This window comes from Sapajus apella, unplaced genomic scaffold (genome assembly GCF_009761245.1).
Source record: "Sapajus apella isolate SASKATOON/1434 unplaced genomic scaffold, GSC_monkey_1.0 scaffold55, whole genome shotgun sequence".
NCBI classification, from domain to species: Eukaryota; Metazoa; Chordata; class Mammalia; order Primates; family Cebidae; genus Sapajus; species Sapajus apella.
The window spans coordinates 2677786-2700991 of NW_022436995.1; the positions used below are offsets into that span (position 1 = coordinate 2677786).

At 37.0% G+C, this 23206-nt stretch overlaps 1 long non-coding RNA gene across 1 annotated transcript in view; it reads left to right on the forward strand.

Annotated features, from left to right (window-relative positions):
• Nucleotides 1-1375: 1375 nt before the first annotated feature.
• Nucleotides 1376-23206, forward strand: part of LOC116527527 — a 25054-nt gene continuing 3223 nt past the window's right edge. The window contains exons 1-2 of the long non-coding RNA XR_004258597.1: nt 1376-1385; nt 15365-15374. This is a non-coding gene — a long non-coding RNA (uncharacterized LOC116527527). The remainder of the gene's footprint in view (nt 1386-15364; nt 15375-23206) is intronic.

The following is a 23206-nucleotide window of genomic DNA, read 5'->3' on the forward strand; positions in this document are numbered from 1 at the left end:
CCACTTATGAGCCTGTAAAATCAAAAGCAAGCTAGTTACTTTCTAGATACAATGGGGCAGGTATTGGGTAAATACAACCATTCCAAATGGGACAAACCAGCCACAACAAAGGAGTTACAGGACCTGTACAAGTCTGAAATCCAGTGGTACAGTCAAATTTTAAAGCTCCAAAATGATCTCCTTTGACTCCAGGTTCACCTCCAGGTCTCGCTGATGCAAGGAGTACATTCCCATGGTCTTGCGCAGCTCCACTCCTGTGACTTTGCAAGGTACAGCCTCCCTTCTGGCTGCTTTCACAGGCTGGTGTTGAGTGTTCAGCTTTTCCAGGTGCACGGTGCAAGCTGTCTGTTGAGCTACCTTCTGGGTTCTGGAGGACAGTGACCCTCTTCTCACAGTTCCACTAGGCAGTGCAGTGCCCTAGCAAGGACTCTGTGTGGGGGCTTTGACCCCACATTTCTCTTCCACACTGCCCTAGCAGGGGTTCCCCATGAAGCCCCCGCCCCTGCAGCAAACTTTGGCCTGGACATCCAGGCATTTCCATACATCTTCTGAAATTTAGTCAGAGGGCTCCAAATCTCAATTCTTGAGTTCTGTGCACCCAGAGGCTCAACACTATGTAAAGCTGCCAAGGCTTGGAGCTTCCACTCTCTGAAGCCACATTCCAAGCTATACCTTGGCCCCTTTCAGTCATAGCTGGAGCAGCTGGGAAACAGGGCACCAAGTCCCTAGGCTGCACGCAACACAGGAACCCTGGGCCTGGCACATGAAACCACTTTTCTATGCTGGACTTCTGGGCATATGATGGGAGGGGCTTCTGTGAAGGTCTCTGACATGGTCTGGAAACATTTCCCATTGTCTTCAGAATTAACATTAGGTCCTCACTACTTATGCAAATTTCTGCATCCAGCTTGAATTTCTACTGTACCATCAGGCTGCAAATTTTCTGAACTTTTATGCTGTTTCCCTTTTAAAATGGAATGCTTTTAACAGCACCCATCTCACCTTTTGAATGCCTTGCTGCTTAGAAATTTCTTCCACCAGATACCCTAAATTATCTCTCTCAGATTCAAAGTTCCACAAATCTCTAGGGCAGGGGCAAAATGCTGCCAGTCTCTTTGCTAAAGCATAACAAGAGTCACCTTTGCTCCAGTTCTCAGCAAGTTCCTCATTTCCTTCTGAGACCACCTCAGCCTGGACCTTATTGTTCATATCACGATCAGCATTTTTGTCAAATCCATTCAACAAGCCTCTAGAAGGTTCCAAACTCTCCCACATTTTCTTGTCTTCTTCTGAGCGTCCAAACAGTCGCTTCTACATTTTTGGGTCTCTTTCACCCAGTTCCAAAGTTGCTTCTACATTTTTGGTTATCTTTTTAGCAATCCCCCGTTCTACTGGTACCAGTTTACTGTATTAGTTTGTTCTTGTGCTGCGATAAAGACATACCAGAAACTGGGAACAAAAAGAGGTTTATTTGGATTTACAGTTCCACATGGTGGGGGAGGCCTCAGAATCATGGCAGGAGGCAAAAGGCACTTCCTACATGGTGGAGGCAAGAGAAAAATGAGGAAAAAGCAAAAGCAGGCACTACCGTTAAATCCATCAAAGCTCGTGAGACTTATTCGCTATTATGAGACTAGCAAAGGAAAGACCAGCCCTCATGATTCAATTACCTGTGAATTCACAATGCCTGGAGTTCAGCAAAAAACAAGACAAAGCAAGGACATAGTGGGTTAGGCCTACAACTGGGTAAGTAGAGATGTTGACAGCTTCAATAAGGCCACACTTTTCTTCAACCGGAACTTGTTTAAAATGCAGAAAAAGGAAATTGTGTTTCCAAAAACACGAACAAAGAAACCTATATCCATATATATGTATATATATATCTCCACATAGGTTCCATATACACAATTATATCTATAGATCCATCACATCTACATATCTGTCAAATCCATATTCATTCTTACTCTTATTATTTCTAAGTATCAAACAACCTCTTATGCTAAAAGGTACAGATAGGGTAGCACATAGTTCCTTTTTTTTTCTGTTTTCCGTACTCATCAGTAAGCTAAAGATAGATGGTATTGGTAGAATGTTTGCTCATGAAAAAATGAAATAAAAATGGTTAGTTTTGTGCAGTATTTTACTATTCTGGTAAGAACAATGTAAATATCAATGTTTGAGTTGCAAAATATAAATTGTGCATTTTGGTGACTCTACATAACAGTTAAATGTCTTTAAAACTGGCATTGCATGATATAAAGGTGAATGGAAAAAATCATGCTAATGATTTAAAATTTTAATGTTTTAATAAAAAACATTGTTTAATAACAAATAAAAAACATTAAATGTCAAGAGTTAGGCCATGAAAGAAATAGAAAAATTTTGTATTTAGTACCTTTAATGTCATATTGTCCTTACTTTTTGAAGAAGGGGGCCCCAAATTTCATTTTACACTGAGCTCTGCACATTATGTATTTGACCCTGGTTTCAGAGTCGTAAATGTGTAGGGATCTGTCAGAGTTTATAACATGAAAGCTTTGAATTGGTGGTAACATTAACGTAAGTGTCTTAAAGCATGCCTTGATGAGAAAGCTGTTCACCACAACAGTCAGAAAAAGCAAGCTGTTAGGCTTGATATGTGAGCCAGTTCAGTTGGTTCTTAATTCTATTTTTCTGGTACACCTATTTCCTGAAGCAAGCAGCTACGGCATTTGTTACTGTTTTCACTATTGATTAACATAGGGATAGAAAACTATATTGCTTTAAATTTCTAATGATAATTTAGAGGTTTTGCAGTGAGCATCCACAAAATAAAAATTTCTCTCTAGTGCATGTCTATTTTTACCCAGCCATAGTAATTTGAACACGTGTACTCTCCATTTGTTTTTTTTTTTTCAAACCAGATCATATTCAATTATCTAGCCATCTGTAAATTTTGGGGGCATTTTTTCAGTATAGTATCAGAGGACTCAACTTACAGTGAGCTGAAAAGTAGAGGAAAAGTATAGAAAACATATGTAGGATACCTTTCTGAGACTAACAGTGAGAAAATAGAAGGAGCTAAATATTGAGGTGAAAGAAATAATTATTGAAAGGGGGGATTTCTAACAACTTAGGCCATGATATTCAGTGGGTCTTTTCATCAATCCTTAACTTTCCAATGGCAAAAGAAATGTAAAATGATATAATGCAATTTAGTCTTTTGGGCACTATTTTTAAGTTTATTAGTACATGCTCAAGGGAAATGCTTCTTTGAATTTTCTGCTGCTGTTGTGGAAAACTACTATCAATCATTATGTGTGTTTCTTTATACTAATATGTAATATCTTCTTGATTATTACTGGATTCAGAAACTTTCTGAAGGCCTTAAGGCCCAGAGGTTTATTTTATATTTATTTGTGCCATTAATAGTCCCCTTCATTCATTGGGGAAAAGCACTGAAGGATGTTTCTACTGAAAAGAGAACAATTTTAATTACTTTATATATGTGCTGTTTATGAAGTTACAGTAAACACATATTTCTTACTCCTCTTAATAATTGGGCATTTTCTAGTGTTAAACTAGAGCAGAGGGAGAGTCAGTCTTACAGAAAATCAGAGTGGCAGACTAACTCAGTTATGCAAATTAGTCAAGTATGTGAAGAACTAACAGATAAAATTATGCACTAGAGCTGTATATATAATTAAAGAGATTACTTCAATATAGATGAGTGCATGTGATCTTCCTTTTGATTATCTCTGCCTGAAATTTTTCTAAAAATCCGTGTTTTATTGAGAAACTTGAAGAGTTTTACATCATGCTTGGCGGTTCTTTATCTATAAGTGATGCTCAAAGTAGCAAAGGAGAAAAATTGTGGTCAAACATTTCTCCCATAAATAACGATTACATTATGATTCATCCTTCCTGTTATTTTTTTTAAGTAAGCAGAAACATGCAGTAGAATGAATATGTGTGTAGACATCTCTGTGTGTTTGCATGTGTGTATATATACATACATTCATACATACATATATGTGTCCATAGTGCATGGATATACAACAGGTTATTCAAGCAATATTATCTGTTGACATTAGTTTTCATTTTGTTTTGCTCTGAAAACTTAATACCACATTAACTTCTTGCTGATTTCTTTTTTTTTTTTTTTCATATTATTGGAATTTTATCTTCAAGGGAAATTCTGTGATAGGGTCAAATTAAGTCTGTATATGCAATGCATCACCAAATATTTTGTGATAATTTTGCTGTTTTGCTACAACTCAGATTAAACAACAAACATTGAAATTAGACTTACAAATCCTTCACATAATGGAATTAAAGGAGTGAACACCCAAACAATGCAATATATAAGGATAGATGGATTCGTTCCCTGAGGCTACCATATCAAATTAGCACACGCTTTGTGGCTTGAGAAAACACAAGTTTATTTTCTTACAGTTCTAGATTCTAGAAGTCTGAAATCCAGCTGGATAGTTGTACTCCCCACAGGGAGTCTAGGACAGAATCTGTTTCTTGCCTCTGCTAGCTTCTAGTATTTTGTGGCTTACTTGGCCTAAGAACAAACTCCAATTTTTGCCTTAATCTTTACATCTACTTCTCTTATGTGACTGTTTACTCCTCTGTGGGCCTTTTGTAAGGACAATTGTCATTAGATTTAGGACCTACCAAGACAATCCAGAATGATACCTTTATCTAAAATTCTTACTTTGCTATATTTGCCAAGACTCTTTTTTTTCAAGTAAGGTAATATTTGCAGGTTACATTAGGGGATTAGATCATATCTTTATTAGAGGTACCAGTCAACCTACTACAGAATTATCCTGGATTTCTTTGAATGATCTGAGGTGGCTCTTACGGACAAGAAAGATTATGATACAGTTTGGTTTTAGTTTGATTCTACTTATGATAGCATGCTCGTACATGGAGTAGGCAAAAGATGCTTGAGAGACAATACTACCTCTTTCCTCTGGTCTCCTGGTACATGATGAATTTAGTTTCAAATGAGACAGGAAACTCGTATCAGGAAGTAAACCTTTATTGGCAAAGTCTTTCTGGGAAGAAAATGTCAGCCAAACAACATAGAATGTTTAGAGATTAATTTACATTCCATAATGAGTTTACTACCTTTTAGCAGGCTAGTAATAATATACAGAGCAGAAGTTTGTATATCTTTGTTCTAGAGGGTTTTCAAATTAGGCTTCTTTCTAGTTTTCCTGTTCTCTGAGAGATTGTAACTTGATTTTGAGTAAAGGTGTTTAAAAGTTCACATCTTTTACAGCCATTTAACTTTTGAGGTTAATTTGTAGAAAAATTATAAATTGTGATTTTATTGTTTACCCGTTGGGAACATGTATACGCTGAAGGCTTTGGTTTCACCGTTTTATGGTAATCAACATTTTTCAAATGTTGATCAGTTATACCCAGCTTGACAATTTAAATTCAGGATTCCTTTCCCCTTTGAATTTGTCATCTTAAATCTTCAACTCCCATCTTGTCTTTCTGTTGATTCTCAAATAATAACTAAAATTTTAACATGTGATTATTATTTTTATTACAATTACTTTTAACAATTTGAAAATCATGCCTTTTATGTTCCTTTTAATATAAATAAAATTATCTAAGATTATCTGGCATCATTGGCTCTAAGCTCCCCCTTGTTAAGCGTTCTCTGAATGAAGAGACCACCAAAACAGGCTTTGTGTGAGTAATAAGGCTGTTTATTCACCCAGGTGTGAGTGGGCTGAGTCAAAAAAGAGAGTCAGCAGAGCCTGGTGGGGATATGAGCTGGTTGTATAGGTTGAGGGTAGGCAACGAAAAGTTACAATTTAGGGTGGTTTTTGCAAGCCCTGTAGGGGGTTTCACAGTGTCACAAGGTTGACCTATCAATTGAGGCAGGAACAGTGGTAGAATGTTGTAAGGTCAGTTAATCAGGCCATAGGGTCCAGTGTCACAAGGTTGACTTATCAGTTGAGGCAGAATAATGATGGAGTGTCATAAGATCAGTTAATTAGGTACTGCAGGTGGTAGCTATTCTTCTCCGTTTGCAGTTTTTCTGTTACTTTCTGGCTCTGGGAGGCCATTTGGAGGTGTAAGTGTAGGTCACAGCAGTCACCATGGCTTGAGTATGGTGTAGTCCGTGGTGCAGCCAGTTCAAAGAACCTTGCATTCCTGTCTTTTTATATCAATAATATGAAGGAAAAAAGTAAAAACTAGTAAAAGTTGGGGGACAGTGAAATTTTGAGGCAAGTACAGAGGGATGGTGGGCCTTTCTCAGGGATTATTCGAGCAGGAATGGGGGTGGCATGGAAACCTGAAAATGGGAGAGATTTTAGATTGCCAAGAGATTTGGGGGCAAGGGGTGTATTGTAGGGTTGTTAGAAGGAGCATTTGCCATGTTGACTGATTGGTTATAGCTTGCAAATGTTTTTGTAGGAATTGAGAGATTCATTGGAAAAGACAAGGTCCAAATAAGAGAAGGAGAAGGATAGATATTATGGGGCCTGCTAATGGATGGAGCCATGATACACAGAGAGTGGCCAGCTAGGCCGGTAATACAGGTATTGATCGACTTACCACCTATGCAACTTATGACCATTCGACTTTATGACCACAATCGCTAGCCACGACTGCTCCACGTCTGGCAGCGCAAACATTGCCCAGCTGGGCGTATGACAGTGCGGACCAGCTTCTGGCAGCACTACCATCTCCGCGTGCACCATTTCAACTGTACATATAGCCTACTCAGCTTACGACCAAATTGTGTTACGACCAGTCCACGGTCCCGACCATGGTTGTAAGTCGAACACTAGCTGTAATCAATTGCCTGATGAGTGAGCTTTGGGCTCTGTCTTCAAGTCTTTTGATGACGTCATATACAAGGCTGGATTGGTTTAGATAAAAGCAACAATCTTCATTTAGGAATAGGCAGAGTCCTCCTCTCTCAGCAGTTCATAGATCGAGGCCTCAGCCATTTGGGAGGACAACTGCAGCTAGGGAATTAACTTGGGCTTGGAGAACAGACAGCATTTGAGTTATTTCTAAATGCTGGTGGAAAAATCATTACAGAGACTGCGGGATGTGGTGATGGAATGAGTAAGGCCTGCTATACCTCTCCTGATTGCAGCAGGGGAGATTTCTGATCCTAGAGCAAGGGGATAAATGGAATGATTCTATTTTGTCCTTTAGAAGTTACAAGGGGGACAGGGAGGTGTTCATTTCCGTTGGCAAAGTAAATTTTGGGAGTAAGAAAAATTAAGGTACGGACGCCTGTCCAGTTGGTAAGCAGACAGATGTAAGTGGAAGAGCCACAGAGGAAAAAACTCCTTGGCTGAGGCAGCACTGGAAGTGTAAACTGAAAAGGTGAGAAAGTGTTTTGGGAGGGCTGAGGTCTTATACCCAGATACCAGGGGAACCTGCTGACAGTTATGTTCTCTGTCTGCCCCTTCCTCAGGAAGAAAAGTAGCTGGATTGAGGGCTCCACATGGGCACAGCTGAAGTACAAACCCTTCGAGCATTAAATCCTGATATTTGAGCAAGCAGTTGTTGGACAGCCATAAGCCTCCTTTAGAGGCCAGAATTCCAGCTACATCATGTGAAGCCCATACAGTTAGATCTTTCCCGTGCAACAGTCAGATATTTCCCTTGCACTATTTTAACAGCTTCTGAGACCAATATAGCCACCGTGGCTACCACCTACAAGCAGTGTGGCCAGCCTTTTGTTACTGCATCAGTTTCCTTACTTAGGTATGCCACTGTTTGTGGCATGGTCTCACCCTGAGTCTGGGTGAGAACCCCCAGTGCCACTCCTGACTTTTCCATAACATATAGGGAGAAGAAACTCTCTGCACCTGAGATTCAGTGTAAATCCTTCCCTGTATGAAGGCTTAGAGCTGGAGCCTGCAGTAGTGCCTGCTTCAGGGTCTGAAAGGCTGCCTTAGCTATAGGGTCCCATTGTATTAGATGGGTGTTAGCTTTTTGGGTTTCCTTAATCAGAGTGTATAGGGGTTTGGCTAGTTCACCGTATCTGGGAATCCACAATCAGCAGAAACCAGTTTTTCCTAAGAATGCCCGCAACTGTTTTAAAGGTTTTGGATGGGGGAAGGCAAGTATGGGTTGGAGACGTTCTCCATCAAGGGCCTGAGTGCCCTTAGACAAGGCAAATCCTAGGTATTTTATCTGTGGCCTACCAAGTTGGGCTTTTCATTTGGAAACCTTATATCCACAGGTGGCTAGAAAGTTTAGGAGGTCCTGTGTGTCCTGCTGACACTGGGTTTCTGAGTTAGCAGTTAAAAGCAAGTCATACATATATCAAAGAACCAGGGTACCTGGATGTGAAAAATGACTAAGGTCCTGAGCTAGAGCCTGGCTTAACAGGTGGGGGCTATCTTGAAAGCCCTGGGGTAACATTGTCCAAGTGAGCTGAGAATTCTGGTCTAAAGGATCTTCAAAGGCAAACAGAAACTGGGAGTCAGGATGTAATGGAACACAGAAAAAGGCATCGCTAAGGTCCAGGACTATAAACCATTGTGCCTCTCTTGGTATTTGAGAGAGCAAGGTGTATGGGTTGGGTACAGCTGGGTATAAAGGGATCACAACTTCATTAATAAGCCTGAGATCTTGCACCAGCCTCCATTGTCCATTAGGTTTTTGTACTACTAAAATTGGAATATTACAAGGGCTGTTACAGAACCTCACTAGACCCTGAGCTTTTAAGTTATTTACAATGTCCTATAGCCCTTTTTTGACTTCCAGTCTTAGGGAGTACTGTCTTTGGTAAGGAAAAGAGGTGGGATCCTTTAGCCTTATTTAAATTGGGCAAGCATTCTTTGCCCACCCAAATTGTCCCCCCATTGCTCAAACCTCAGGATTAATCTCTTCTTCAAATAATGGGTAGCAGAGAGGGATTTTCTCTCTGACGTTCATATACATAATGGTTCCTGCTGTGGCTAAGAGGTCTTGCCCTAGTAAGAGAGTGGGACTTTCTGGGATGATGAGGAAGGCATGGGGGAAGAGCACATCTCCCCAGTTACAGCTTAGGGGCTGGAATAAATATCGGGAGACTGCTTGTCCTAGGATTCCTTGGATAGTTACTGACTTGGAGGATAACTGTCCAGGATAGGGAAGCCAGACTGAGAAGGCTGCGCCAGTGTCTAGGAGAAGATTGACCTCCTGGCCCCCTATGGTTAGCTTTGCTCTGGGCTCAGTGAGGGTGATGGCCTGTGCTGGTGCTTGCCCCGGGCACTCTCAGTCCTGCTGTTGGGTCATCTGGTTAGCCACCTCAGGCCCTGGGAACCTTTGTCCCCTGGGACAGTGTGCCTTCCAGTGATCCCCTTGTCACAGTGGGCAAGGATGAAGGGGTGGTCTGTTCTTCTGGGGACAATCTTTCTTCAAGTGTCCCAGTAGGCTGCAATGGTAGCAAGCTCTGCCAGACTGGTGGCTAACCAAAGCCTTTCCCTTTTCCGAGCCCCTTGGGTCTGCTTGCCTGAAGGCCATGAGTAGGGCTGCAGCCTTTTTCTTGTCCTTCCTGTCCCTTTCAGCCTGTTCCTCCTGGTCTCTATTATAGAACACCGAGATTGCTAGATTTAGCAATGATTCTAGACTCTGTTCTGGCCCCAGGGCCAGCTTCTGGAGCTTCCTTCTAATGTCCACTGCTGACTGCATAATAAATATGTCTTTTAGTATTAGCTGACCTTTGATGGAGTCTGCTGACAGGGGAGTATACTTTCTTAAGGCCTCCCCCCACCCCCAGTGCCTCCCCCTAGCTACAAAACCCCTCCGCTAGCAGACCCAGGCAGAGAAGTTCCTTTAACACAGTCCCTCAGTAGAATGTTGCAAGATCAGTTAATCAGGCACTGCAGGAGCTATTCTTCTCCTTTTGCGGTTTTTCTGTTACCTCAGACTTTCTGGCTCTGGGAGGCCATCTGAAGGTGTACGTGTTCAGAGAACTTTGCACTCCCTTTCCGATATTGGAGATATGTTTCATTAACAGGTTTTTCAGGAAAGGGTTTATATTTCACATTTCAGTAGGAGTTCATTCATTCATTCATTAAGCCAGCATTTCTCGACATTATGGATACAGAGCCTCCTTAGGCATATTTTACTCTTAAGAATTAACAGACTGATAGTTATGGTAAAATTTGATACTGGATAATTATAAATGTGATAAGAGAACATAGGAGGGATATCTAATTCAAGTGAAAGATCCAATATTTCCTAGGGGAGGTGTTTACTTGAGGCAGGTGTGGAAGAGAAATTAGGAATCCATTCTCTGCCGATTTCTCCTTAGCCACTGTCACTCTAAGGGAATGGTTATTCTGTTTGATAAAAAAGTAGTAATATTGGCACCTCAGCTCTTTCTAGTAAGATCTGGTATGGACTTTGGAATAGACGTAGAGCAGCATGGATAGCTCTAGAAGCTAAATAAAGGAGTTAAAAGGACATATAAAGAAGATAGTTACGAGTAAGTAAAAAGACACCTCAGCAAGGTTTTACATCTTTTACCATGTATCTTGGCATGTGAAGGCCATTAATCCCATAGTTTCATTTTTTAAAATAAATCTCAAGTGATATTTATGTGAGTGTGACTTAGACTGAAGTACATAACTTATAAACTAAGATATATCAAAACTGATTATGATCATTTTTGCTTCTTTTCCATTCTGTTACACATCTTGCCTTATGCATCACTCTTCAAGACACTGCCCCAACTTCATCGGGTGGTTTTCTGCCTTACCAGGGTAAGCAATAAACTTACCTTTGTCATATTAATACGTTGTATTTGTGATATTTGAGAAACAACATTTTGACAAGATTAAGCTTGTTATAGGTAGTTAGACAGGCATGATCAAGGCAGGAGAGAGCTCTCCCGACCCACCCATCAGAAATATCAGGCAATCAGTTGATGATTCAAGGGTTGTCACATTGCCTCTCTAAAAATTATAATTTGGCAGCCGGCACCATGGAAGGACAATCTCCTGCTGATCCACAGCTCTTAACATGAAAGTGTTAATTGAATGTAGATGCCAGGGAGAAGCAAGAGGGCCTCCAATGAAATATCAGGTATTGGGAGAGTAAGCCCAAGCATGTGCAGTAAGAGAGAGAATGGTGGAATATGAGCTTCCAGGGGCACTGCACCAGAACAGGGAAGAAAGCCTGGCCTTGCATACTATTTCCTAAACACACGGCTCATGCTGACTTCCCAAAGATAAGGAGGGCACTGCTCTTACTGGGAGCCCATCCTAAGGTAAGAATCATGGGAAAGGCAAGCAAGACACCTGAGGTTGGCCAGCCTATAAAGTTGTAGGATCAAAGTTAAACAGAGCACTTGCTCTTCAAGTGGACCATTTGGCTCTCTCCCAAGTGCATTATATTTTCTTTCCTGCACTAAAGCTTTTTAATAAACTTTCACTCCTGCTCTGAAACTTGCCTCAGCCTCTTTTTCTGTCTTATTCCCCTCAGTCAAATTCTTTCTTCTGAAGCAGATAAGAATTGAGATTGCTGTAGGCCCAGATGGATTCACCACCAGTAACTCAAATACCTTCCACTGGTAACCAACTGGTGGAAGAATAGTTGACAGTCATAGTTTGGCAAATTCATAAGCCAAGTGGCTTGAGTCTTGGTGTAGAGAAAAAATGATACTTTTTCTTTGACATCTTAAAGTCTTCTTTTTTGAGTCAGTTGGGTGTTGGGCTTTTCTCTGGGATACTCTTTGTGAATGTGCAGAGCAAGATTTGAAACTAACCTCAAAATAGCATACAAATTTTTGTTGTTGATGCTGTTATTGGCATAATGATTTACTGATTAAAAGGAGACTGTTGTTCAGGCAGCAGGACTGGCAACTCAGTATGTGGTTTGCTTATAAGCCTGTAAACACAGAAATTTCTGCTCCTGGTGGGTGAGGATTTTATCTTTTTCTAATCATTAAAGATGTGTTTGTATTAGCATATGGAGTGCAATACAAAGATTCTATCTTAAATAAATGAAACAATTTGTCACTGCATGTGACGAGACTTCCTCCCTGTGATAATGAATACTCGTATAGGAGAGGAAACTGCAAAGAACTGGGAATTGAAAAACAAAGAAGGAAGCTGAATCTTAACCTTACTGAAAACAGAGCTTTTGCTTTTAAGCGTAAATCTACCATTTATTATGTTCTCTGTTGAGATAACAGTATTATTCCATGTGTTTTAACTATGACCTTGAAAAATTACAAGGAATGTATACTGCAGAAGAGGAAAAATTAATTAGGTTTAACACTAAAAGACTTTCTTTTGTTTAAATTATCTAAAGTAAAAAGAATTATTAAGTCTTTGTAAAATGAACTTTGACTCCTTTTCTAACTATCAAGTGAAAATTTCCATAATTAATTATTTGTTTTACAAAGGCAAGTTTCCAAACTCATATTGTACTTGGAATAAGATTCATTAAATTACATAATTTTATGCTGAAACTGCATCTTAGATTTGGGGAAAGGAAACTCTTACAACTCTTGCCATATATAAATAGCATACAGTGTGAATAACCATACTTTGAAGGAATCTGGTAAATGTAAAATTAGAACTGTCTTAATTTTATATTGCACAGAATCTTGCAAACCAATGTGTAAGACTCTGAGACATTAATTATGTTTATAAAAGAATTGCAATAATACAGTTTAAATAAGAAAATAGATCTGCCATGATAATTACGAATTAGAGATTTATTATAAGAATAAAGTCTTATGTAATTGTGGGAGAAACTAGGGAGAAGAAAATCTAAGGGAGATTTGAGAGATCAGGGAAAAGTCACAAATCAGTCCTACTAAAATAATGATTTATGCAAAAAGTCAGGAGTTGCAGGGGATTCTGGGAAGCTGGTAATAGACAGCTGCTAAATAAAATGGAAACATCCCAGAAATAAAGGGAAAGGATTAGGCAAATTGTCCACATTGCATAAATCCTGCTTTTAAAGTCTTCAGCAAAACACATCTGATTGTGGACTTCAGTTTCTTTTCAGCCACAGGGCTGACAGTGAGAAGAGCTGAACACAGTAACACAAGACAGAACCCACTCTTTCTGCCTGTCACAGCATTTAATTTAATCACCTTCAAAGAGTAATGGTAGCTGCTTAACTTCTGTCTTCTAAATGTGAAACAATTTCTTATTTTGGCTAACTCTAGTGACAGTGACAGGAAGCAGCCAAATGCCTAGGCAGATAGGGACGGTCTCTGATGAAACCCCACCTCCAAGACCAAGACAGGTTAAAGCCTGAAAGCCAAGCTACAAGTCAAATCCACAGACTGAATTAAGAACCTGTCTTCCCATTTGGCAAGCTTTCCTCTGATTGATCCTCAGCCTTCACCTATTTTACATATACCTACCCTTTCCTAATTGGTTTTCTACAGTTGTACCCACCTTTGTGTGCTGTTATTGTTTTAACCTTTTTTGCATACTCAAGACCAATCAACATGCACTCCCTGTTCTGAGTCCATAAAAATTTTGGATACAGACACACTGGAGGAGAAACCCACCAATGGGGGTGAGGAACCACCCCATGTCCCCTCTCCACTGAGAGCAGTTCCGTCACTAAATAAAATTGTTCCCTGGCATCCTCACTTTTGAAATTGTATCCTCATTCTGCTTGAATGTGGAACAAGAGCTTGGGAACCACCCAGTGCAGGTACGGGCCATAGCACAAGTGGGCCAAGTGGGCAGGGTGCCTTCAGTGACAGGCCTGGGGCTGAATGAGGCCTGGGTGACAGGGAAGCAGTTTTGGCTGTGGAGGTCCCTGGTTGGCATAGTGGCTGAGAAAAATCTTGCATCACTAGGCTGGAGCATATAGGATATGAAATTCAGGGCAACAGTTTTAACATAACTGAGTGGACAGAGTACCTACTGCTACATATTTGAATATAAATTATATAAACACGTCCAAGTAATGGCTAAGATAAATAATTGAGACAAATGCATAGAAACTAATCTAGGAACAACCACATCAATTCTGCTTTTACCATTATAGAAAATGCAAGTTTATAGAAGATAGAAATGTATATAATGGTAATAAATTAAAATTTCAGAAACTTTTGGACTAAATTTAGTAGCATCTGAAAAAAACTCAGATAATTGTAGATAAACATGAAGAAATTTAATTTTACTTTGAGGATAAAAAGAACAAGCTCATTGATTGTATGAATCTTTTCGATACGGAAAAAATATTACAGTTAATAGAAAGTAGAAATATTTTAAATTATTAGCAAAATTATTATAGAAATCTCTCCAAAAACATCTTACATAAATAGATTAGTGAGGTCATTCATCATGGAAAATGAATGAGAGTAATATGAAGATTTCATCCATGTAAATCACATCTTCTTGTACATGGGTAGGCCCTTCTATACAGGAATTTACTGGAACCTCAAAATCAGAACTTCAGGATAGTTTTGTCTTATATAGGAACAGGGAGTAAAAGAAGGTAAGCAGAAAAAAAAAGATGGTAAAATATTTTTATCTTGTTTCATCTTTAATTTTTCCCAATAATTTTTTTTTTTAATTCTACAGAACTTTATAGTAAACCACCATACACTTTTTACTCAGATTGGCAAATTGCTAAGAGTGTGCAATATAGGTATCTATAAATAGATAAATGGATGAATATGTAGATGGATAGATAGATAAATAGATAGATATAAAGTGTATTTAAAACACTTTCTAGGCCGGGCGCGGTGGCTCAAGCCTGTAATCCCAGCACTTTGGGAGGCCGAGGCGGGTGGATCACGAGGCGGAGGTTGCCGTGAGCTGAGATCGCGCCATTGCACTCCAGCCTGGGTAACATGAGCGAAACTCCGTCTCAAAAAAAAAAAAAAAAAACATTTTCTAGCTCCTCATATTAATGGCAAGGTTGGTATCCCAACCGCTTGAATCTGGATGGTCTTTGGTCTTGCTTTGATCCATGGAATGCAGCAGAAGCGGCATCATGTGGGTCCTCAATCAAGATCATGAACTTCTAGAAGCTATGACTCTCTTCCTATTGGAAATCTGCTGTGACAGGAATATGCTCTAGCTAATCTTCACAAAGTCCAAGTAGGATATAATTAAGGTCCTTAAACCAGTAGCCTACAAACCACTAGGCATGTGAATACAGTGATCCCAGATCATCAACTCCCAGAAGAACTGTCAGGTGACTGACTCCATTACGATTGAGCCCAGGAAAATAAGCAGAGTCATTCATCTGAACATTTTCCTGATTGGCAACTAGAAATTTGTGAGTTAATAATTGATTATTACACTAAGCCATTAAGTTTGGGGCTTTAGCCATTGCTCAGTGAACAGACCTAAAAATTCTTCACTGTTAAGTACTTCAGCATTTAACTCCTAAGAATATATAATTTAAGTGTAAATATAGTACTCAAGTAAGTTAACTCATTAATATTATTTGATATATGCACTGAAGTTTTCTTAGTTCTGTAATGTTTATTATATCATTTTCGCTTTCTATTTGGTATAATCAAAGATCAAAAATAAATTTAGTAGTCATGCCTCTTTAATCTCCTTTAAAAGTATAGCCTTATTTTTATGGTATTTATATTTTTTAGAATCTTTGCCAATATTTTGCAGAATATTTCTCAATATAAACTTTTCAAATTATTTAGTTATGATTGGAAAACAGCTTTTTTGACAGATAAGATCTGTAGGATGCCATCTACTTCCCAGTGCATTACATTAAAAAGTACATGATTTCAGTTTGTGCTGAAATTGGTACAAAACTGATTATGCTAACTTTCATCATTTGGTTTAAGTGGTGTCTGATTCTGTCACTTTTTAGTACATCTTGATTTTTCATCACAGCAAGAAAGTCAATACCCATAACCATGTCCCAGGTGAATTTACCCATGCTGTGTGTATATAGTGTGTACATATATTCTTTTGATTCTCTATGATTTGAGGTACAGATCAAATTTTATAATTTCCTAAATGGCTACTCAACTAATTTATACCATTCATTAAATATTATTATATCGTTGGCTTGATATTTCATTTTTAACACAAATTAAATATCTACATTACTGGGTGGGTCAGTCTATTTTGACTTTGTTTTGTGCCTGCCCCTCTCTAGTCTTGAAGCAATATTGCTTAATATAGAAGCTTTGGGCAATATACTCCAGTAGACTTGCTGAGATAATGGAAATATTAAATAGCTGTATTGTGCAAAATGACAGCCACTCGAAATATGGCCAATATAGTTGATAAACTGAAATTTTATGTTATTTACTTTTAGTTAATTTAAATTTTAACTTACATAGACAATTGTGGCTAGTGGCTGCTGTACCATAGAGTGTACTATCAAAGGTGTTATATATTTGTCAGGGGTCGACTGTCCTCATTGATTTCATTTTTATTTTTCTAGAATTTTTTGGAATGTCCATTTTTCCACATAGAATTTAGAGTTGACTGTTCCCTAATCCCAGATAAAGAATGTTGATATTTTATTGGCATTATATCAAAATATATAAATTAATTTAGAAGACATTGGCATATATGTTTGCATAGTAAACGATTCAGCCTTGTCTGAAAAGAGGTCTGACCTTTGCCTTCAGATTCCAGGATGTGACTTAGGGTGGGGGTATTGGGTCATATAATATCAGATTGAAGTGAAAGGTCAGCCTCCAATAAAAATTATAGACACCAAGACTCAGGTGAACTTCCTTGGCTGGCAATATTTAATGCCTGGCAATATTAACACAGTGTTAATGTTGTACATGACTTTACTGGAAAGGGATAACTAAAAACTCTGTATTTGGAGCTTTTCTGGACTTTGCTTCATGGGTCTCTTCTGTTAGCTGATTTTAATGCATGCCCTTTCTCTGTAATAAATGATAACTATGAATATTGAAAGCTTTCAGTGAGTTTTGTGAGTCCTTCCAATCAATTATCAAAGCTGAAGGTGGCCTTGCATACCCCAAAATTTGCAATTGATGTGCAAAGTAAGGGTGGTCTTGACAACCCCTAACTCTTCAGTTGGTGTCTGAGTTAGAGTGATCTTGTGGGCTGTTTTCTAACCTCACAATATGACAATGCCTTTCATCTAAAGAATGCGTTTTCAGTTGCTTAAGACTATTTTTATATCATTTGAGTTTTTTTGTGATTTTTCTTATATAGATTTTGCATTTTTTTTTTTTTTGCTAATTTTATTCCTGTTTTTTCTTTCTTTGATTTTTGGAATATTGCTAGTGTTAGAAGAGTTTTCCCTTCTGTTTTATCTCCTAACTAGTTTTTGTTTGAATATATGAATGCTACTATGCTAATTGCATATCTGGTTCCTCTGGGAATTATTTGCCTTCAGTTAGTTCTATGATTATCAAATATTCTCCAGGTATATTATTAGTTCTTATGGAAATAGGGGCAGTTTTACTTTTTTTCCTAATTTCTGTATCAAATTCTTATGTCTTTTCTAATTAAATTGGATAAATTGAATATACACATATAAAGTATCTGTAAATTCCTATTTTATTGTTTTTTTTCAATCAAGGATGAGAGTTGCATTTTATGATTATCTTTATTTCAATGAATATCATTAATTATATTAATGTATATCCTAATATAGAATTGTCCTTTCACTCTTGCATTCTTAGGGTAAAATCCTACATGGTTTTGCTGTAAGAAATTCTCAATGTACTGCTCTAATATATATGCTAATATTTTATTTATGGTTATTATAGAGATATTGGTAAGTGAAATGGGTTAGCTTCTTTTCCCCTTTCTCGTATCATTTTTTATAAATTTATCAAGTATGGGTATCAGTGCTACATTTGCTTCAATATGTAAATCTGAGGTTTTTCACCATTTTTATTTTCTGGAACAATGTATATAACATTGGGATTGACTGACATTTGAAGTTTAGGGTTATAAAAACATCTGGACCTGGCGAATTGGTGAATGTGTGTGTGTGTGTGTGTGTGTGTGTGTGTTTGAGAGAGAGAGAAAGACCATTTATTAATAATTTATTTCTCTGAAAGTTTACCTCTCTAAACTTTTAATGGCTATGAGTCAATTTTGGTAGATTGTATTTCTTGTCATTTTTTTTTCCATTTTGTTTAACTTGTGCTGCACTTAGATATAAAAAGGTTCTTAAGTTTTTAAATGTCCTGCTTCATTTGAAGCACATTCATCCCCATGAGTGATTTGTTTAAATATTTATGGCCTAATGTATAAGTTTTAGGTTCAACATGAAATCTACCAGAGCTTGTATGCAAGTTTTTGTTTAAATTCCCAATGCTGTTCAAGGCCTAGTATTTACCTTCTGTGCTGTTATGAAGTCATTAATACAGAAGAATTGCAGATTGACCATAGCCTCAGACTTAGAAATTTTTTTACTTCTGATCTTGGAAATGTCCATTTATTTCTTTACGAGCTCAGTCATGTGCTAATACAATACATGATATATTTTATCAGAATTTTTAGTGAGAAGAATTTCAGTTTGTCCAATCTGCCATAAAAATTTGGCATAAACAAATACAAATAACATTTTCCAGTTTATATTAAATAAAATCAATTCCTGTTGATTGCTTTTTCCACTATTAAATTAGTTGTTGTATTATGGCACTAGTGATCCGTTGTCTTCATCTGTTTTTACTAACAGATTATTTTATGTTGAAAATACATCTTAGGATTTCTCATTTCTAAGTTCACTTAAATGTTTTGTAAATCAGTCAATACTGAGGTTTTATTTTTGAAGCACATTCCAAATTAATGCAAATAATTCTATTAAATACCATAGGTTACTATGATTATATGATGTCTTCACAAAGATCATTAAATTTAAACTGTTATTTGTTTATACAATTTCTATACCTAATTATTCTAATTTACAACTCTCTCCATCTGTAGTTCATAACAAATAAATAATATCTGCCTTTTCACATTCCTTTCTTAGAACATCATATAAATATTTGGTCTTCATGGCAGTGAATAAGTTTTATGGATTCTATGTTATGTTATAGAAAGTTTTTTTGAAGGCAGCAAATCACACTGCCACATGTATACCTATGCAACAGTTTTGCATGTTCTTTACATGTACCCCAAAACCTAAAATGCAACAAAATAAATAAATGGGGAAAAAAAAAGAAAGTTTTTTTAAAAATAGTTTTCTTGCAATTCCAGAAAAAAGGTTCTTGCTGTCAGTTCAAGTAGAATGAATGCTAAGTAACTAATTCACTAATGGAAAAACCAGCTCAAGCTAAACTATTTTCTATGTTCTACCTAGAAATGTTACTGTGAGTAGAAAAAAATATTCTAAATAATAACTGGAGGTTATTTGTCATAAATAATTCCTCTTGAATACAAAACTAAAATCTGCATTAAAAATAAAATATTTTATATATGTACACAGAATATTCAGATGACAAAAGCAGGCCAACTTCATAATAGGAAAACTTGAATTACAAGTAACTGCTAGGAAAATTTTTCATTGGGTGCTTATTGCTTTATATGTCAACATAGACATTTGACTATTTTCCTGTTTTATTGGGATATAACTGACAAATAAAAATTGTATATATTCATGTTATACAACATGATTTGATATATGTATACATTCTGAAGTGATTACCACAATAAAGTTAATTAACACATTATATTACCACCCAGTTACCCTTGTGTGTGTATATGTGTGTGTCTGAGTGTGTATAGCAAAAAACTTTCCTGAAAATTTACTATTTCAGAAATTTCAATGAAAGAATACGTGATTATTAGCTAAATTCACCATACTATACATTAGAATCTTATATTTTATTCATCTTATAACTGAATTTTTCTACCCCTTTGTCCAGTATCTTTCCATTTTCCCTAACCCCCAACCTCTGACAGCCACTATTCTACTCTGTTTCTATAAGTTTAATTTTTTTACTTTTCACATATAAGTGACATCATACGGTATTTATCTTTTTGTATCTGGCTTATTTTACTTAGTATAATGATCTAGGTTGTTGCAAATGACAGAATTTCCTTCTTTTTATGGTTTAACAGTATCCACTGTATATACATACCACATTTTCTTTTTTCATTTATTTGTTAGCAGACACTTAGGTTGTTCCCAGTCTTGGCTATTGTGAATAGTGCTACAAAAAAATAGGGGTGCAAATATGTCTTTGAGATATTGATTTCATGACCTTTGAACATATATTCAGAATTGAAATTGCTAGATATAATAGTTCTATTTTTAACTTTTTGAGATACCTCATTAATGTTTTACACAATGACTTTAGCAATCTACAATTCCACCAGTGGTGTGTGAGGATGTCTTTTTTCCATGTCTTTACCAACATTTGTTTTCCTGTCTTTTCAATAATAGCTATCCTAGCAGGTGTGAGGCAACATCTCATTGTGGTTTAGATTTGCATTTCCCTTTAGTGTGTTAGCAATTTTTCATATACTTGACCATTTTAATGACTTCATTGAAAAGATGTGTATTCAGGTCATTTGCCATTCTAAAATCAGGTTGTTTGAGTTTTTTGTTTTTTTGTGGGCTTTTTTGTTATCGAGTTGTATGAGTTCTTTATATATTTTGAATATTAAAAGCAAAAATAACAGAAGGGGTTTGAAAATGAAAAGCATCTGCACAGCAAAGGAAACAACAACAGGCAAGCCAAGGAATGGGATAAAATATTTTCAAAACATATATTTGATAAAGGGTTAATATCCAAAATGTATTACTTACTCATAGGCATTTTACTTTTAATTTAATTCTTTTTAATTTGGTGCCTTTTTTCTTAAATATTAGTATCTCTTTCTGAATCATATCTATCCATCTGTATATGTATCTCATCACCCACACACACATATATACACATACCCACATACATATATATATACATATTTGTTTGTATATTTACGTATATCTTTCTGACTCCCAGGAAGCTCTAATGCAATGTATTATCACAGCAGGTTGCCTAAAAAATGGTCAGTGATGAATTTCTAAAGGGTATTTGCTCTAAAGAGAATATCAGCAAGAGATAATAACCTAAAGCATTTTTTAAATGTAATAATTTGAGATAGTCTATACATATAAGCATTTATTAAGATATTTTTTGAAAAAAAATCACAAAACACAAAAGCATATAGAAATTATATCAAATCTGTAATTCCGTTACCCAAAACACATGACGAATGTTTTGCTACCATTGCTTTTAATTTTTAACATATCTAAATGTGTATTTTTTAAAAATAGTAACATTACTGAATATATTTTAAACTATGAATTTTTTTCTGTTTTACATTGTACTAGGAGCATTTTGTTATAATAATAAAATGTACCTTTTGAAAACCTAGTCTTTAAAGACTAGACAAATGATTTGCCACCCATTTAATTGATGCAGTAATTCTATTTTGGAAAATGTCAGTTGCTTACAATTTAGTATTACAAAAAAATGCCACACTGATATACATGAATATCAAAATTTTCCTGAGTAATTTATTATTTTTAAAGGTTGAATTATTGAATCAGAGTACGTTTTTCAGAAAGAGTATGTACATGTAATATCCCATTAATTTAATGTAAATTTGTCTATTAAGTAGGTTAAAATGATATATTTCTTCAGATATTGCATACATTTCTTTTATTCCAAGTAAATGTAAAAGTTTTTATGGGCTAATTACAAAATTTTCTTTAATATTATTGTATTAAGAATTCATTTTTTTGGAATTGAGGTAAAATCTACGTAGAATGAAATACATAAAATACTGAATTTTGATACATGTGTACTTAAATAAACATCACATTCTTCTTTTTTGACTTAAAAATTGCTTTACTACTACCACTGCCATGGACTATTCAAACAAATAACCTCACACTAATAATCACTACAACCCATATGCTAATTATCATTTTGATCCTAGTCTTGGCTTATGAATGAACCCAAAAAGGATTAGATTGAGTTGAATTGGTAAATAGTTTAACTCTAAATAAATGATTTTTGACTCATTAGATTATGATAGGTCATATTTACCAAATGCTCTCTATTTAGATTAATATTATATTAACATACACCATGTCACTACTGGGAGTATTGGTCCATGGATCCCACCTAATATCATCCCTATTACGCCTAGAAGGCATAATACTATCAATATTTATTATAGTTACTCTTATGACTTTAACCATACATTTCACTCTAGCATCCATAATATCAATCATCCTCTAAGTATTTGCTGGCTAGGCTTGATGTAACTAGTATAAACAGGAGGCCTATATTAAAATTAATTAGGGGATCTGGTATAGGGTGGGAGATTCACAAGAGGAGAGCAATGGAAAGGGCCAGCGTTGGAGCAATAACGTAAAGGGTTATAGTAGATGTTAAGGGTCATAAGCGTTCTTTGGTGAAATGTTTTATTGCATCAGCAAATGATTGAAGCGTTCTGTAGGGACCTACAATGTTAGGTCCTTTGCGTGGCTGTATATAACCTAAGAGTTTTTGTTCAGTGAGTATAAGAAATGCTATAGCGGCCGGGCGCGGTGGCTCAAGCCTGTAATCCCAGCACTTTGGGAGGCCGAGGCGAGTGGATCACGAGGTCAAGAGATCGAGACCATCCTGGTCAACATGGTGAAACCCCGTCTCTACTAAAAGTACAAAAAATTAGCTGGGCATGGTGGCACGTGCCTGTAATCCCAGCTACTCAGGAGGCTGAGGCAGGAGAATTGCCTGAACCCAGGAGGCGGAGGTTGCGGTGAGCCGAGATCGCGCCATTGCACTCCAGCCTGGGTAACATGAGTGAAACTCTGTCTCGGGAAAAAAAAAAAAAAGATGAGGTCTGAAAGAACAAGAACCAAGTACCGAAGAGAAAGTGAGCTCCCGTCTTGGTCTTCATGCTGCTAAAAGTCAACCAAGCCTGGGGTGAAGACAGCACTGAGCCACAAGTGCAATGCCTGTGGAGGCTCTGGCCTGCAGAAAATCTAACTCCTGTCTTTACCTTCACATTTGAAACTGCCTTTCTTCTTTTGTCCCCTCCTCTTTTGCCCTCCACACAGCTATGCCTCATCTCCTGCTCTCAGCCGACACTGGAATCCTGAGTAGGGGGTGGTGTACCATTCTTAGATACCCAAGAAACTTCCCAGGCCTAGTAAGTGGAAGTTTCTCTTTGTGACCGCCGTCCAACAAACCTCTTTTTTCAACTGTGATTTCTTCTCTCCAATGGTATTAAAACACATTTAATGAACTGGGTTCTTATAAGGCAAAACAGCA